Genomic DNA, 16,679 nt, shown 5'->3' on the forward strand with positions numbered 1-16,679 from the left:
TAGAGCATCCTAACTAGTAAACGGAAGGTCTTAGGTTCGACTCCTGATAGGAGCACTCGTAATTTCTTTCTCTCAAAATACTTGGGAAACAATTGCCGTTCCTGAAATACTAAATGCTGTAATGTAAAGAAACATTCATAGCTTTATGCGGTCAATAAACTAAGCAAATTTCTACGGGAACTCCGAAATCTCGTTGGCGATGTTCAGAACGGACTGGTAAATTTCAAAACTCCCTTCAAATTTCAAAAATAGCGGTCACGCGTGACGTGGTTTGACAGTACCCTCGTGTAGGAACGGACACAAGTGACAAGAGCCGTAGGGTTCTATCAAGACCCCACCCCACCCATCCCAGGTAAACAATTTTGAGCGATATGTGAACTTAGGGAGTAACGTGTTCATTTGATGCAATGTTTTGAGAAGGACTTCATGTATTAAAACTTTATGACTCAATTTTTTCCGTTTAATTACTTTGTGGTTTTAGCAGACAGATATATTGTACGAATGTTTGCAAAAATTTGCAATCTGCGATTTTTTTTAACAACATTTATTTTCTATTTATTTACCGTTGAAGGAAAAATCCTTGTTACCGTTTTTGCTAACTTTTTTATTTCACTGCTATTTTTGGCAGTTTTGTTATTAAAAATTTGGCCATGGTAACAACGATTTTACCTTTAACGGCAAATAAATTGCAACTAAATATTGCTAACAAATATTAAAAATATAGCATATTTTCTCGGCAGTTTAGAATCCTGGCCCCGGTTGTTCAAAGGGTGGATAACCCCATCCAGTTGACAAATTGCTACCCAACGGATAAAATGTACTCCAACCAATACATAGATACTCGCTGGGTAGCGACTTATCTGCTGGATAAAGTTGCCGCTCTCTGAACGACTGAGACCTGGACATAATACTGTCTCGATAAGGTAACTTGTCCACCGTAAAGGGATTCGAGAACTCACAATACGAGGATTAGCCCTTTGTCTGAGCAAATCAAGGAATTGATAGTTATATTTGGGTTATATATGCAGTGGAGATGCGCTAATTTAGTGGGAGCATGGTAAGGCGGGAAACAGAAATAAATTAGTAAAATGAAAAGTGTTCCGTGATTCCGTGAGGACTAGGAGTGCCGATTTGGAAAATAAATTTTCGTTTTAAATGTTTGTGGATTCCTGTACCGCAACATGATACAAGAGAAATGCCACAGACTGCCATGTGTTTGTAAGGACGGTGAGAGTAAAAGGACGAATGAGTTTGTGGAATGACATGTGGCATGACGAGCGGAATGGCATAATTATGCAAAGTACAATTTATGCGAAATGACTTAAACGAATAGAATTAACTGAAGCGCGTGTCATGTCTTCGTGCCAATTTTATAAGAGCAGCGGCTTTTTTGATGTTGCGGACTGTAGCCGAATATTTAAAAACAACTAGACAACAGACCGATGATTAGAACAGAACAGAAGAATAGAATAGAACAGAGTACATTCGAGGCTTCTTTGATTTGTTAAATCATGTCTGTATGCTGTACACATTAACCTAGAAGGAAATTTACTTTACTTTATGTAACGTTAATGTTTTTAGCCCATAATAATGCTCCTTCATTGGTTCGAATTAGGTTTCGTCCAATTTCGGCGCTATCCTGAACAAAGGAAACATGTTTGGACGTACTATCGCCCCTCTATGTTTCGTTGTCATAGCCTTTATACTTGAGAAAACCGAAGAGGAAAGCAAGCCCTCCCCACCCCAGTGGTGGGTGTCTAGAATATATTTATGAATAACTCTTTTTTTCAAAGCACATAGCAATGATTCGCATTGAATGAAATAGTAAACTGAATTCAAAGAAACAGTTATTATTCAAACAACGCAACAAAGCGTGATAAAAGTTCAAGGGCCTTGCATTCAGGAAGCTGGCAACAGGATCGTGACTTCTATAGTCATTTTATTAAAATGTTACTTTGAAATTTCTTAAATTATTTTGAAGACTTTTAATTCAGCATGGTGAATCTATTCTTAAAGCCTGTTTCGTATTTCATTTGATATTTGGATATTTCATAAACGCGTGATTATGATAATAAATGGCTATTGTTAGTGGCAACTACACTCAAAGGAATGATATGCAACTATTAATCATAACTTGAGTGACTGAAACTGTGTCTTGTACTGAAGCCAAATATTATTGCATTCATCAGCAACAGTGTAGTGACTTCGCGCGCATCAGTGGAATATCACTTTGTGTTTAAGAGTTGGCTGTGTTGACTGAAGGTGAGTGCTTCAACTGTAAGGATTCGCTAACTTTTTCCTCAGTAGTAATAAATTACAGGAAAAAAACTTAAGGACTTTCTCTAACGAATGCACGCTCTGTTAAAAGCAAAGATGTCGAATAATTTTAGCAGAACGTACTTCTACGGTTATCACGCGTTTGCTTTATCAGCGACTGTTGTCGTCTAAGCTTCTTTCCTTTTTTTGCGAAGTCGACTTGAGGTGTGGATCAAAAATTCTCGAAGTCCAGAAACTATGATCTAAAGAATCGATTATTTTGACGCCTCGTACGTACACTGATTATATCGCAAAATGTCGAACTAACCAACAAGTAGTCAAGATAGTTTGTTCTCACCTTCAACATACGATTGGGAAACAAGGATGATTTTATAATTCGTGCACACGAGTTTGACGAAGTATACAAATGTTACACAATTGAAAGGAACCAATTTGGTCATAAGCGCATACTAAGCTTGACACGTAACGCATAGCCGAGGACTTGGTAATAATGCTAATAAGGCAGAATTTTAACGGCAGAACTACCTTGGACAGTTCAAGGAGGATTTTCTGATAAACTGTAGTTGAGCCAAACGTCATCGAACACTGCAGGTTTCTCAGTATACTGAGGTGATTGCTAATTTATTGCTCGTCTTATATTCCCCGCCCTACCAGATACTTAAATTCACAAAGTTTGTGTTTCAGCCTAATAAATACGTGCAACACGTGGCACTATACGAAAAAAATAACCACATTTCTTTCAGTCCTCAAAGAAAAAACTTTGTTTTAATAGCCTAGGGTTTTTTCATTGCCAGACAAAGAAATGTGAACAAAATGCTGCACGATGAATTGTTTGGGTTCTAGCCAGAGTCTTATGGAAATCGTGGATTTCTGAGTTGAAAGCGTTTGCCATCATTGGGTAGATGGTTAACCTACGCCTTTAATATCTCAGTTTAAAATATCTGGCTACTGAGTACCTTCAGACATTCCTCTAACTGCAAGACGAAGATAACCTTGATAATTGTCGAACTGTTCCCACAATCACCAGGTGAATACGCAATAGAGAGCTTAAGCGCACGGACGTTCGAGAGCCACGGACGGCAACCGGAATCCAATGTTTCTTTTTTTGGTGTGGTTTTGCTCCTAACCACATACGGGAAAAAGCTCTTGTTGATAACTGTGGTTAGATCTTACAAACGTGATGGCGTCAAAACGCTCTCAAAGGGGAAAAATTTAATTTCCGGTTGCCGTTCGTCGCTCAGACCGGAAACATCTGTGCTTAAGTTCCCTATTAGCTTCCTTCTGTTACTTACCGCGTCAGTTAACATATCTCTTCGTTCAAAATGCGATACAAAAGAGGCTCTTGGTTGGTCAAAATTTAACAAAATTAAATTCGTAGTAAATAGTGATATCCGGGAGGCAAAGTCCAACATTATTATGAACGATTTCCTTTGGTTTCAATTCTGTGGAGATTTCATTCTCATTTTGTTGGGCTACTACCGTTAATGTAAGTCTCGGCTTTACTAGTAACATGTTGTGACAACTCATTGTGCTCAATTGAACTGGTTTTACAATGAAGGCAATTGTAGATGGAGAAGTTAAAAAGAAAAATAATTTGCCGTTTAGTGTTCCGAAGATCTCAACCAATCAGTTTGAAATTCTGAACAATGATCAGCTACTTTCAGTGGCTAGAGTCACAAGATAGAAGTAATATATACAGACGCTATGCAAACATGGCGGTCTTGAAATTATTCTTTTGTCCGTATTCAAAATAGCCTCACTAACCTCGTTTCTGAGATCAAAACTCTAAAGAATTTATTATCCCAATCGACGGAGGTTAGCGAGGCTATTTTGAATATGTACAAAAGAATATTTTAAAGGCAGCCATCTCTGCATATGGTCTACGGATAAACATTTCTTAAAACATCACTCGTGTCTTAGAAATACAGCCAAGCTTAAACCTTGTGTCTAAGCAATGTCTGGTCGAAACCAACGATGTGTTCGTTGTCGTCTGGGATATGTTTATGACTAAGTCTTTTACCAAAGAGCGTAACAATTGCTAACATTGAATAAAAATATAAAGCATACGACACTGATGGATTTCCTTTACAGAATTCAACCAAACGGTAAACATTCAAAGAAAGCAAAAAAATAATAATAATACTAAAATAATATTTTTTTATAATTATAAAAAAGAAAAAAAGAAAATATATTCAATCTGCGTTGATAAACAAAGGAAATATTTGAGTCTTATACATATCATACATTAAAATGTGAAAATTCCAAACCATCTTTTAATCCTAAATGTGAAAAATGTTAAACGTTCTAATTCTAAAATCTCGCCAGTTGCTTAACGATGTCAAAGTCGGTATCTTTGATGTTCAGCGGTACTCTTGGTGTACAACGTGAGACTCTCAAGCATAGCAGCGCAGACCTCAGGGGTGCGAACGAGACCTTGACGCGAATCCATGACATTGTGGCACTGTAATCCTCTCCCTTCTTGGTTGGTAAAAGTTCAGCCACTCTACCGTGATACCTTGTAATAATAATAATAATAATAATAATAATAATAATAATAATAATAATAATAATAATAATAATAATAATAATAATAATAATAATAATAATTACCCCATTGACCTATCAAATGGTCGACAATACATCACGTGCAGTGACTTTATATCCATTCGATAAACCTCCTCTTCATTAGCATGAGGTGTTTTATCAGCTGATAAAACACTCCTCATCAGTATGCGGTGTTTTTCTCGTATGCTAATTTTCAACGTTCACCAAAGCATAATTGATATCAACTCTATTGACACACGCTTTTCCAGGAATGTTTTTGAAGCCGTTCAAAAATCTTGCAGCCCGTAAATCAAGCAAGGGACAGAACTCCTTATACATTTGCTATATGGTGCTGGAATACTTGGCCATGGACGAAATTTGTGGACACAGAACAGTTAATGTTTGAAAAGCGTATCTCCTTCAAATTAATTCCCAAGAAATAGCTGAATTTTTCGAACAAACTTTAATTTGTAGTAATCACGCACAGCACAATGAGGCATTTCCTTTGCAGTCAGTTTGGTGGAGATTTAACGTTTTCGTTATATGTCAGCGGTTCCCATTGTATTGCAGTTTCAGATCATGGATATGAAGATTCACGTTTTTATTTTGCTGATCATTCTTGTGATTAATGCGGATGCTGTGGATGATGGAAAGGTCCTGAAGAACCAGGCGAAGAAAAAACGTAAGAGGCTAACATATTTAGAGGTTATTAGAAGGGAATTATTATTATTAAAAATTTTATAGATATTACAAGTTACTGTTTGAAGCGAACTATCAAAATAAAGGTATACTAATATATAATACTTTGAGTAGTCAGTAAAATTTAGTAGTAGTCAAATCAAAATCAAATACAGCATAAATTGAAATTTAATTTCAAAGATGATTGCATTCAATTAAATCATTCATTTCAGACATGATCCTTTTCTCTCAGGCCCATAGTAATGAAACACAAACTTGTTCTGGCTATGCATATAGCAATAACGGAGGACTTAAGAGCGCTCCCCAGGAACTTTCACCTACGACCATGCAAGATAGAAAAATTGAAAATCGCCAAACTTTGTCATAATAAAGGACTACTAAAACCATTTGTAGAAAGACATGTTTCAGTTTGTTTCGATAATTGTTTTACCTTCAAAGTGACTTTTTCATTTTGGTGGCCTGTGAGCGGGTAAAACCGACTTAACAGTGTCACTTGTATGGGCCGCTCGTCTTGAAATTTCGAAGGACTAACATAAAAATCGAAGCAATTGAACATAAGTAAACTAAATCCCTCACACTTTCACGCTGTCAAATGTACATTCAATGTGATCCAGAATTTTTGGCCAAATTTTAAAAATTAACCGTTTCTAGAGGAATTACAGCATGCCAAAATAATGCAAACTTCAACCGCAAAAAAAGCATCCTGGTACATGGCTTTGTCAACCAAGACTATATTCATCGGAATAAGCAATGTTTCGTGTACGATTTGATGAAATAAAATTTTTGGGTAAATGAAACGATAAATTTTTGGAGCGCTATTTGAACATGCTATTTATCATCAAAAGTTGACCTTTTGACCTTCAAAGGAGGCAAGCAATTTTCACATCACACTCGCTAATTTTGATTTTTCCAACAAACAATTCAAAACTCTGGGTATTCTTTCATAGCACAATGTTCAATAAGTCAATCGCTAGAATTAGGACAGGTTTAACGTTAGTAAATATGATTTTAGTTACGAACACGTAATTTGGTTTAGGGCTACAACATCGACAAATATGCATATAAATTAGTTCGTTTTGATTTCGACATAGAATATTTTTATTTACGTTAACTTTACTAAACAAATTAAATCACAAACAAGGTTAGTCGTTACTTTAACTGATTATATGGCTTATTGTACCTTAAAAATCCTTTTCACAAGAAGAAAAGACGAGTTTGCTTCTAGCCGCCAAACGACCATTGAACCTTTTGACGTATCTCTTAACTGTCACGCAATATACGCTTTCAGTCAAAACGTGCGTGACCGCGGGGCAAATGACAAGTCAGATAAAGCAAACGTCTTGTTGAATGTTGTATCTTCACTGACAATAATTGAAATTGAATTTAAACGTGTCCGAGTTTCCGAATGTAAAAGTTTCTGACGTTGGCGCAACGATCCGCAACTCGTTACATTTGGTATCATTCGTGCATTGGTCCCGTCCATCCTCCATGACGTTTCGAGCCACCGGCCTAACGTGTATGCAGCTCCGACAGCTCAGCCAAACTCCAGTTCCTTCAATGAGTCCAAAAAATACAGGAACTTTTGAAAAGCCTTACATTATTAAAAAAAAATAGCCGGTACAAACTCTTAGCATGAGGTAAATGGGTACCAAACACTTTTCTTTTCCGTGTGCGCGCGCGTGGCCGCTTGTGAAGAGTCAAACTATGAAAGAGGGCGGGAAAATCCTGTGTTAAAAAGGGCAAAAAGGTAAGGGAACAAAAAGGAAATTACAGGTTATATGTAAAAAATGAACCACTTCTATCAGTTCATCAGCTTCGTAAAAACTGAAAGCTGTCCAAATACAACACATTTCCCAATTTATTCTGTTTGATTCCAGGATAACTTCAAGAAATGAAATATTTAAAAAAAATGGTTCTACACAAATCATGTGCTTTAATTAATCTATTACACAACGAAGTCTTCCTATTTTAAATGAATAATGGAGACGAAATTTTCAATTTTTCATTTTCCATCCCACAAGCCAATCAAGGATACGAGAGCGAAAGAAAACGCAAGTGCGCGCGAATGTCTGCATTGTTGAAATCGCTCCCTTTCATGCTCTAAACATGGAGGGAGGGAGATCCTAGCACTAGGAAGATCCTAGAGGGCGGATCATCCTAGCGCCACATGTTTTCTCTATTCAGTTTACATGCAAAAAGTTGCACTTGGCCCTACCGCTAGGTTCTTCCTAGAGATAGGAGCTTCCTGGCTGAGAGATAGGAAGATCCTAGAACTAGGAAGATCCTAGCACCATATAAACAACTTTCGCTCGGAAGATCTTAGTACTAGAGACAAAAAGAACAAACATGGCGGCAGCCGGGCGTTCAGCTGCTCAAGGCCGACAGTTATTCTTTTTTCCTTCTCCACTTGGTAACAACTTCGGCCGAAATTTCTGCATGCAAAGCAAACAGAAAGGTTTTTCGCCTTCTCGGATCTTCTTAGTGCTTGGATCTTCCTTCCACCATGTAAACGGCCCCTTAATCAGCGAAACGAGCGACTTGTGTAATTTAAAGTGCGCGAAATTCTGAATTTTGATGTCAGTTAGTGTATCCAAAATGTCTGTTCTCGCCATGTCCTGTCTTACACAACTGGTTGAATACTTTTTTTTACCTATGAAGGAAAGTTTTGTTTTTCTCATTTAACTTATTGCGACGGCCACATGATATTTCAGTTCTTTTGTTCATTATTCGTAGTCACGCGCTATGACGTGTACCGATTTCTGAATTTGGTCCCATCCGAAATCACTACCATGTGCATTTGGTAGAACACTTATTCCTGTGCTACACCGTGCTGACGAGAGCCAACCAGCTCGAAACAGCTGTCCACGGTTGCCGCATTCTGTTGATTCTTGGTTTGGTCTCTATCATGTTTCTGTCGTATTAAGTTTTCTACGCAGTCCGATCAGCTGTGCAGAAATTCGACTCATGAATATTTTTTCACTGATTGTATTTGTCGTTAAAGCATTAAAGAGTGACGTTTTGCGTTAATCCAATGAGTGGCATGGCTCAGGCTTGTGTGTATACTAAGAAATATCAAGTCACTCGTGGAATATTTCAAGAAGTACCACTCGAAAGCATTGCATAACAAGTATGTATCTGACTGCAAGGTTCGCCCCCTGCATAAGCTATATACGATAACGTAGGTATGTGCAGCACCAATAGGTATGGTTTTTGAACCGGTTTGGTGGTACATGTTGTAACCAATTTGGTCTGACAGCGTGAGCCTGAAAACGGGAATGGATCCAAGAAACCAAGTCTTAAAATGGATATGAGTTTTAGACGACAGTTTTGAAAAAGGGTACCCAATCATTTGATATTTTGGTCTGAAATAGGGACAAGGTTTAGAGAACTGAGCCGCACACCCGAACCCCCATGGAGGGCTCGTCGGGGATACGCGATGCACAGTTAGGAAATAAATTCAAGTTGGGACACTATTTTAGAAACTGGCTACTTGGTAGGACGGGGTCATCTCAGAGTCGAGGTCATTTCGGGGTCAACTTGTGGATCGATTCGGGGTTGAGGATCACTTCGGCTACCCAACTGAGGTCACGCGCAAAGCAGGTGGCATACACAAAAGCGCTACATGTTGGCCTGCAGAACAAGCGTTATTATTATTATTATTATTATTATTATTATTATCATCATCATCATCATCATCATCATCATCATCATCATCATCATCATCATCATCATCATCATCATCATCATCATCATCATCATCATCATCATCACCATCATCATCATCATCATCATCATCATCATCATTATTATTATTATTATTATTCATTTATTTTTGTGTGCTTTTTTAGGTGAGCGGAAGTAAGCACGAGGCTATTGCGGAACTCGAGTGACGCACAAAGGAAGGGGGACAAAAAAATTTTTGCGCCTTTCTCGTCGCGCCTCGTTCGCACTCCACGCTCGCTTCGCGCTTGCCTCCACACACACATACACACACACACACCCAAAATAACGCCTGTTCTGCAACCTATAGTGGAAGTCAGGCTAAAACGTTAAATTAATTTCCGCGTGGTATCTCTGCAACGTAATTTATAAAGTGCCGTTCAGTTACCTACACGTGCCAGCAAAAACCTTGTTTCTGTGTCCAGAAAAGAATCCCACACTTTATAACTTTTGAGGTGTGCCTTTCTATCGTGACGCAATGAACATTTGCCGGATTGTCTGAGCTTGCCCAGCTTGGACCACAAATTCCGCCAACAACACAATGGATGGCCCATGTGGTTTGTGAATCTAAGGTCCGCGTATATTGCGTGACAGTTGTGTCATGCGAGGTATTTCGGCGACGTCAAAAGGTTCAATGGTCGTTTGGCGGCTAGAGGTAAACTCGTCTTTTCTTCTTGTGAAAAGGGTTTTTAAGGTACAATAAGCCATATAATCAGTTAAAGTAACGACTAACCTTGTTTGTGATTTAATTTGTTTAGTAAAGTTAACGTAAAAAAAATATTTTATGTGGAAATCAAAACGAACTAATTTATATGCAAATTTGTCGATGTTGTAGCCCTAAACCAAATTACGTGTTCGTAACTAAAATCATATTTACTAACGTTAAACCTGTCCTAATTCTAGCGAATGACTTTATTGAACATTGTGCTATGAAAGAATACCCAGAGTTTTGAATTGTTTGTTGGAAAAATCAAAATTAGCGAGTGTGATGTGAAAATTGCTTGCCCTCCTTTAAAGGTCAAAAGGTCAACTTTTGATGATAAATAGCATGTTCAAATAGCGCTCCAAAAATTTATCGTTTCATTTACCCAAAAATTTTATTTCATCAAATCGTACACGAAACATTGCTTATTCCGATGAATATAGTCTTGGTTGACAAAGCCATGTACCAGGATGCTTTTTTTGCGGTTGAAGTTTGCATTATTTTGGCATGCTGTAATTCCGCTAGAAACGGTTAATTTTTAAAATTTGGCCAAAAATTCTGGATCACATTGAATGTACATTTGACAGCGTGAAAGTGTGAGGGATTTAGTTTACTTATGTTCAATTGCTTCGATTTTTATGTTAGTCCTTCGTAATTTCAAGACGAGCGGCCCATACAAGTGACACTTTTAAGTCGGTTTTACCCGCTCACAGGCCACCAAAATGAAAAAGTCACTTTGAAGGTAAAACAATTATCGAAACAAACTGAAACATGATTTTCTACAAATGGTTTTAGTAGTCCTTTATTATGACAAAGGTTGGCGATTTTCGATTTTTCTATCTTGCATGGTCGTAGGTGAAAGTTCCTGGGGAGCGCTCTTAATAGTTCGGCTGCGCCTCGTGTGCCACTTTTTTGTTCTTACCACATTTTGACGTCATCTGTGGTCTATTACTGAACAGACGCACTGCAACATGGAATCTATTTGTTAAACAGAACCACAGAAAAAATGGAAGACATTTGAACACATTCTGAAAGCTAGTATCACGTTGACTGTGCCTAATAAAAACACTAACTTTTAGACTACTATACACACGCAACTTTGATCCTCGAAATTAGAATATTATCCCAAAGAAATTCACTAACAATACTTTTAAAACTAACCTTTATTCCAGAAAGAATTTCTGAGCCCAAAATATTAGAGCATATATGTCCCTTCAATGCGATTTGTGATTGATTACTCGCCATTACCGGAAATCTATCGGCGAGTTCTACCATTTTTAATCTTGTTGAGGTCATGCAGCTGCAACGGTCTTTGATCAATTTTTCATCGGACAGTTTTGCGTTCCTGCAAAAATTTGCCCATTTTTGTCCGCTATTAGCCAAAACAGTTTGCAAAACTTTGTTGACCAATCACTATGGCTGGACTCTACACTCTGATCACGTGCGCCAGTCACACCACTCGATGACGTCATTCGTGCGTCTATACTCTAATCACAAACTCCGCCACACCAATCAAAAATTTAGTTTTACACTGTTCGTTGTATAAAGGGCCTTACACCATCCCCCAGCTTTCCCCCGTAAAAGGTCAATCAATCAGCTAAGATCACTCTAAAATTATATCAACAGGTGGGTACTGCACCCAAGGTGAATGTATAGATAGAGGACAAAATTGTCCACCAAACTCAACTCAATGTGACTTGGTTTGCAACACGAGTAAGCAAAAATGTTGCTGCTGGAGTAAGTATTATGAACATTCGTAATACCTAAGGAATAAGGAATAAAGTACGCCTTGTTTTCAAATGGAAAGCTCCCAAACATGTTACCTGGAATATCCGATGTACCTATGAACGGACAAATTTTTATTAAGCACAAAAAGATTTGTGATCATTTCCGGAGGGAGTTTGAACGCCATCAATCATTTTCGGTATAGCAAATAATCTAAAAACAGAGCAAGGCTGATTTCACGGTCAGGGAAGTATATTTTACTTCCCTGACCGTGAAGTCAGCCTTACTCTTTTTTTTAGATTATTTGCTTTACAATTTTTTTGCTGATTAGATCCTTCACTACAGGATCCGGTACTTTTATTTTGTCACGGTGGTCCTTGCAAACACAGTTTATCACTGGTTTTTACTGAATTTTCGGTATAGCTTCGAGGATTTTTAGAAAATACCCAAGAATATCAAAGAATTAACCAAATATCCCACGTAAATTAAACGTCTGACTAGAAAGTGCCCCTACCCATGGAAAACCCTTATGCTATCAAATTGTCCTAACTGGCTAAGATAGAACTCCTAAACGGGATGCCGCTCTAATTACTAAAGGGGAACACTTCCTTTTATGTAGTACCACCATGCTATCAAATGGTCCTGCTGAACCAAGCAAGAACTTCTAAATGTGGTTTTCATTTGTGTATTAAGAGCCGATTTCTGTAATTATCAAAAATCGGGCGTCAGTCGTGAAATTTCGAATTCCGTCATATTTTGCCCATATAATCTCTATAGTGGAGTATTTTCAAAAATAACGTTAAAAGTTTCATCAACGTGTTATTTTTTTCGAAATCAGGCAAAGTTTGAAATACGGCAAATTAGCGTCCTTTCGGTCACGAAACTCACTGAAAACTACCCATTTTCATCTCGCTCGTAGAAAGAAACGCGATGTCCTCCATTAATGAAATGTTTACAAAATATAAACACATTCCCCTTCTTCATAATGCACTAGTTAAATTTAGATAAGCTTGAAAATTGGAAATGCTTCGGCCGTTAGAAGAAACCCCATTTCGGCAGTTTAAAAATTTAGCAAATTTCATCCAATTTCAAAACAAAAGAAACCCAATTGGTACGTCAAGTTTGAATTTTTCAAGCAGAGGGGGTGTATATCTGGCTAGACAGCTGGTTTGGGAATTTGAAGAACTACATATTTACAGAGGTAAAATACGGATATTGTTTGCCGTTTGTTACTTGTTCGCCTTCGTAGCGCGTGGGAAGATAGTTCGATTACCAGGTCCCACGCGGTTTTGATCACGCCTTAGTTTGTCAGAGTCACGCAGTTACAAGGATTTCAACTTTCTTCGTTTAAAAAGAGTTACTGGCGCTGCAGATCAGATCACTGTGGTAAGTCCTCCTTAGGGAGTTTTTTCGAATTCAGGGCTAGAATAAACTGCTAGTTTATAGCAATTCCATCACTATTTATACTGCGATGCGACAATCACAAAGCTGATCTCTGTTGTTAACTTTGACCTCTTCGAAGTGAATTTATACCATCTTTGCTTGATAATTCTAAAGTAATTGCCTTTCCTGTCTTAAAAACTCAATCAATACATGAAGTAAAGCTTAAAAATACTCTGACTTATGGTATTTCCTGACTGTTGTGTTTTTGAAAGTAGCCGAAGCAGAATAATGTAAACAGTTTCCAATTACACAATTAATACCAAAATGTGCCTAATCCTGACTTCTACATGTGGAAAAATACATAAGTGGACAAAATCATACAAAATGTTATCCTACTAAGTTCAACAGGGAATAAGCTACTATTTCTATAGAAAACATATTCTTTGTCGCAAGTGATAATTTAACAAAGGACTTGATTTGTAGCGTGACGGCCGTTGTTCGTTTCACAGGCTCTCCTCGTGTCAAAGTACCCTTCACATTTTGGTCTCTCGACAGGGTACTTTTGCAGTGCCATCAGAAATATTTTAACACAGTAAACTTCAAAGGTTGTGCTTCAACAATGTCTTCATTTTAAATTCAAACTTGACGTACGAATTGGGTTTCTTTTGTGTTGAAATTGGATGAAATTTGCTAAATTTTTAAACTGCCGAAATGGGGTTTCTTCTAACGGCCGAAGCATTTCTAATTTTCAAGCTTATCTAAATTTAACTAGTGCATTATGAAGAAGGGGAATGTGTTTATATTTTGTAAACATTTCATTAATGGAGGACATCGCGTTCCTTTCTACGAGCGAGATGAAAATGGGTAATTTTCAGTGAGTTTCGTGACGATCACCGAAAGGACGCTAATTTGCCGTATTTCAAACTTTGCCTGATTTGGAAAAAAATGACACGCTGATGAAACTTTTAACGTTATTTTTGAAAATACTCCACTATAGAGATTATATGGGCAAAATATGACGGAATTCGAAATTTCACGACTGACGCCCGATTTTTGATAATTTCAGAAATCGGCTCTTAATGCTTCCACAACCTTGTCAAATACCCAGGAAGAACAAAACAATCAATTTTTCCTCAGGTCCAATTGTAGGATTTATTTATTCATTTATTTATTTATTTTTTAATTTTCGCTAATTTAAGGTGGCATAGTTTGAACCCCTCTAATAGATTTTGTTAAAACTTTGAAAAAGAAAATAAGCATGTTGATTACAGATCTATGGTGATGACCTATCAGTGCCGTAGCATTTATTCGTTTATTGCAGTATTTTCGGCCTGTTCTTTAGGCAAGATTTTGTGGAATACTTCTCAAACTCATTAATTATTCATCAAGAGAAAACAAAGGAAATCACTACCGTGAAGGAGGTTTGGAAATGTGATCTTAATTATCATAAAATTTTGCGAACTTTAGCCTTGAATTTCTCCAAGGATTATTGATCATTTGAGAAGCCATATCAAACACTCGAAAGTGTGTTTTATCAGACATCCAAACACCTCGAAGTCGTTTAAAAAAACTCGGCTGCGCCTCGTTTTTTCAACCTACTTCTCAGTGTTTGGATATCTGATGACAAACGCTTTCTCGTGTTTGATATATTACGTCAAACAGAACGTGAAAGAGGGAATAAATATTACCTTTTGTTTGGACAAAATATCCAATGTTTCCTTGGAGTCCCCGTACTCTTTGTCCTTGTTTGCATTTTTTCGATATAAAGTACATCGACTGTGAAATAGAACTGGGAAATTTGGAAGGTTAGCATCTGTTCAAAAGAAAATCAAAGATCCGAAAAAATGTCGTTGCATAAAATATCCCGACTTGTGACCCGTGATAGTGCCACGGGCGTTTGATAAGAAACCACAATATTGCTAGATGTCATGTGACCATGAACTAGCCAATAAATGCATGCACTGTTAAGTGGGAGAAACTTTTGTAACAAAAAGTAATATTTCTTCCCTCTTCGGGTTCTGTTTGACGTAATCCACCAAATCCTGCCTCAGCTTCTCACCGTCTCGGCAGCCATCATTTCTTATTCGTGGCCGCCGCCATACTGTTGAAATGATGAGTGCTTATTCTGGCTCGACAGACTATTTTTTTGCTACTAACAGTAAACACAATCTATTTTCCAGTATAACCACAAATTTTACAATTCTCTTTTTTTTTTCTCAGACTGATTAAGGTGGACGGTCGTGCAGCTTTTCGCTACTCTACCAAAGCAAAAACCACAAAGTAGTGCTGGTGTAATTGATGGGTTAGAATTTGCCGAGTGAAAGATTCTGTGGAGAAGCCTCGCGCTGGTCAACAAGTATTCCTTGAAAATTGTGGGTTGTGCAATGTTAACAAAGCCAAATAAAGGGTTATCGTAACACTGCCTCTTTTGGTGATTGATGTTGTCCTTGATTACAAATGTGTATGCACATAAAATTTGAATCAATTTGAGACAAATGAAACATCGTGGCCACTTTCTAAAGTTTAACCTGCCTTCTATTTCAGTTTGCATAGAGGTATTGACGATTTTTCAGGAAATTTGGGATATATTCAGAATACGGCCGAGTTTTCAAAATAGTTAATAAAATCGATTTGGAGATTATGGAAACAACCCACAAATACTTATTACGGAATCAGGACTGAAGTAAACAGCACTATGCAAGCTTTGGCAAAAGATCAATTGGATTAGAAACAAAAGGTAGCAGTGTTGTTGTTTTTTGTTTCATTTATTTACATATTTATTTATTTATTTATTTATTTATTTATTTATTTATTTATTTATTTACAGAGGAGGGTTTCTAGAGTGTACCATTGTGTAATTCCCCCGAAGATATTACTGCGAACAATTTTTCCTGGAACATCATATGGGAAGCACTAACTTCACCAAGAATCTTAGCCCTCGTAATATAGTGAGCTTCTTAAAACCATCATCCGACGTCTTTGTAACATCCGGAATTGGATTTTTTGGAACATTTTTAATAGCCAAACCAAAGTAATTACTCTGACCAGTGTGAATGATCAGAACTTAAAACATATAAGCAGCCCCCACCCCCAACCCCCTCCAAAGTGCAAAATGTGCGGGATTAATTAGTGTTGGTTTTACTTCTATCTAGTTGAGATCACAGAGCGGAACTCTGCAAACCAAAGTAGACGCACAATACTCTCGGCGATCTTATGGAAACTGCTCTAATACGCCAATTTCATGATGGCATCTTCTGAATACAACTACCAGAATTCATTTCTCTGTCCTTTTCAAATTTAAATTTTGTTATCCCAGTAGAAAGCAAAGAACAATGGCTATAATTAGCATACGAAAACAAAAAACCGAAGGATTCTGCTAGTTGTGGTTAAATGACGCCATGGTGAAATGTCCTTTTAAGGCAATAACGGGGCATTGTCACGAAGAGGTTGCTGTGTGTTAGACAAAGACGCTCAAATATTTGACAAAGAACCTCTTCTTGAGCATGAAATTGCTATTAGAGCACCGGGAGGAAAATATGAAATGATTTGTCCGAGCAAGAATAAACTACAATTAGATTTTAGCCATTTTTCCAATACACAAAGCAGGATCTTGAAAAAAAGTGGCCAA

At 37.5% G+C, this 16,679-nt stretch overlaps 1 long non-coding RNA gene across 2 annotated transcripts; it reads left to right on the forward strand.

The window, feature by feature from the left end:
- Positions 1–1,848: 1,848 nt before the first annotated feature.
- Positions 1,849–15,477, forward strand: LOC146471284 (uncharacterized). Of its 2 annotated transcripts, none has more exons than XR_014866827.1 (4): positions 1,849–2,262; positions 5,398–5,503; positions 11,570–11,680; positions 15,272–15,477. It is a non-coding gene; the product is annotated as an uncharacterized LOC146471284 (long non-coding RNA). The 2 variants fall into 2 exon arrangements; XR_014866826.1 differs by having other exon boundaries at positions 1,945–2,262; positions 5,392–5,503.
- The last annotated feature ends 1,202 nt before the right edge of the window (positions 15,478–16,679 follow it).

This window comes from Pavona decussata, unplaced genomic scaffold (assembly GCF_977016875.1).
Source record: "Pavona decussata unplaced genomic scaffold, jaPavDecu1.1 SCAFFOLD_105, whole genome shotgun sequence".
Lineage (NCBI taxonomy): Eukaryota > Metazoa > Cnidaria > Anthozoa > Scleractinia > Agariciidae > Pavona > Pavona decussata.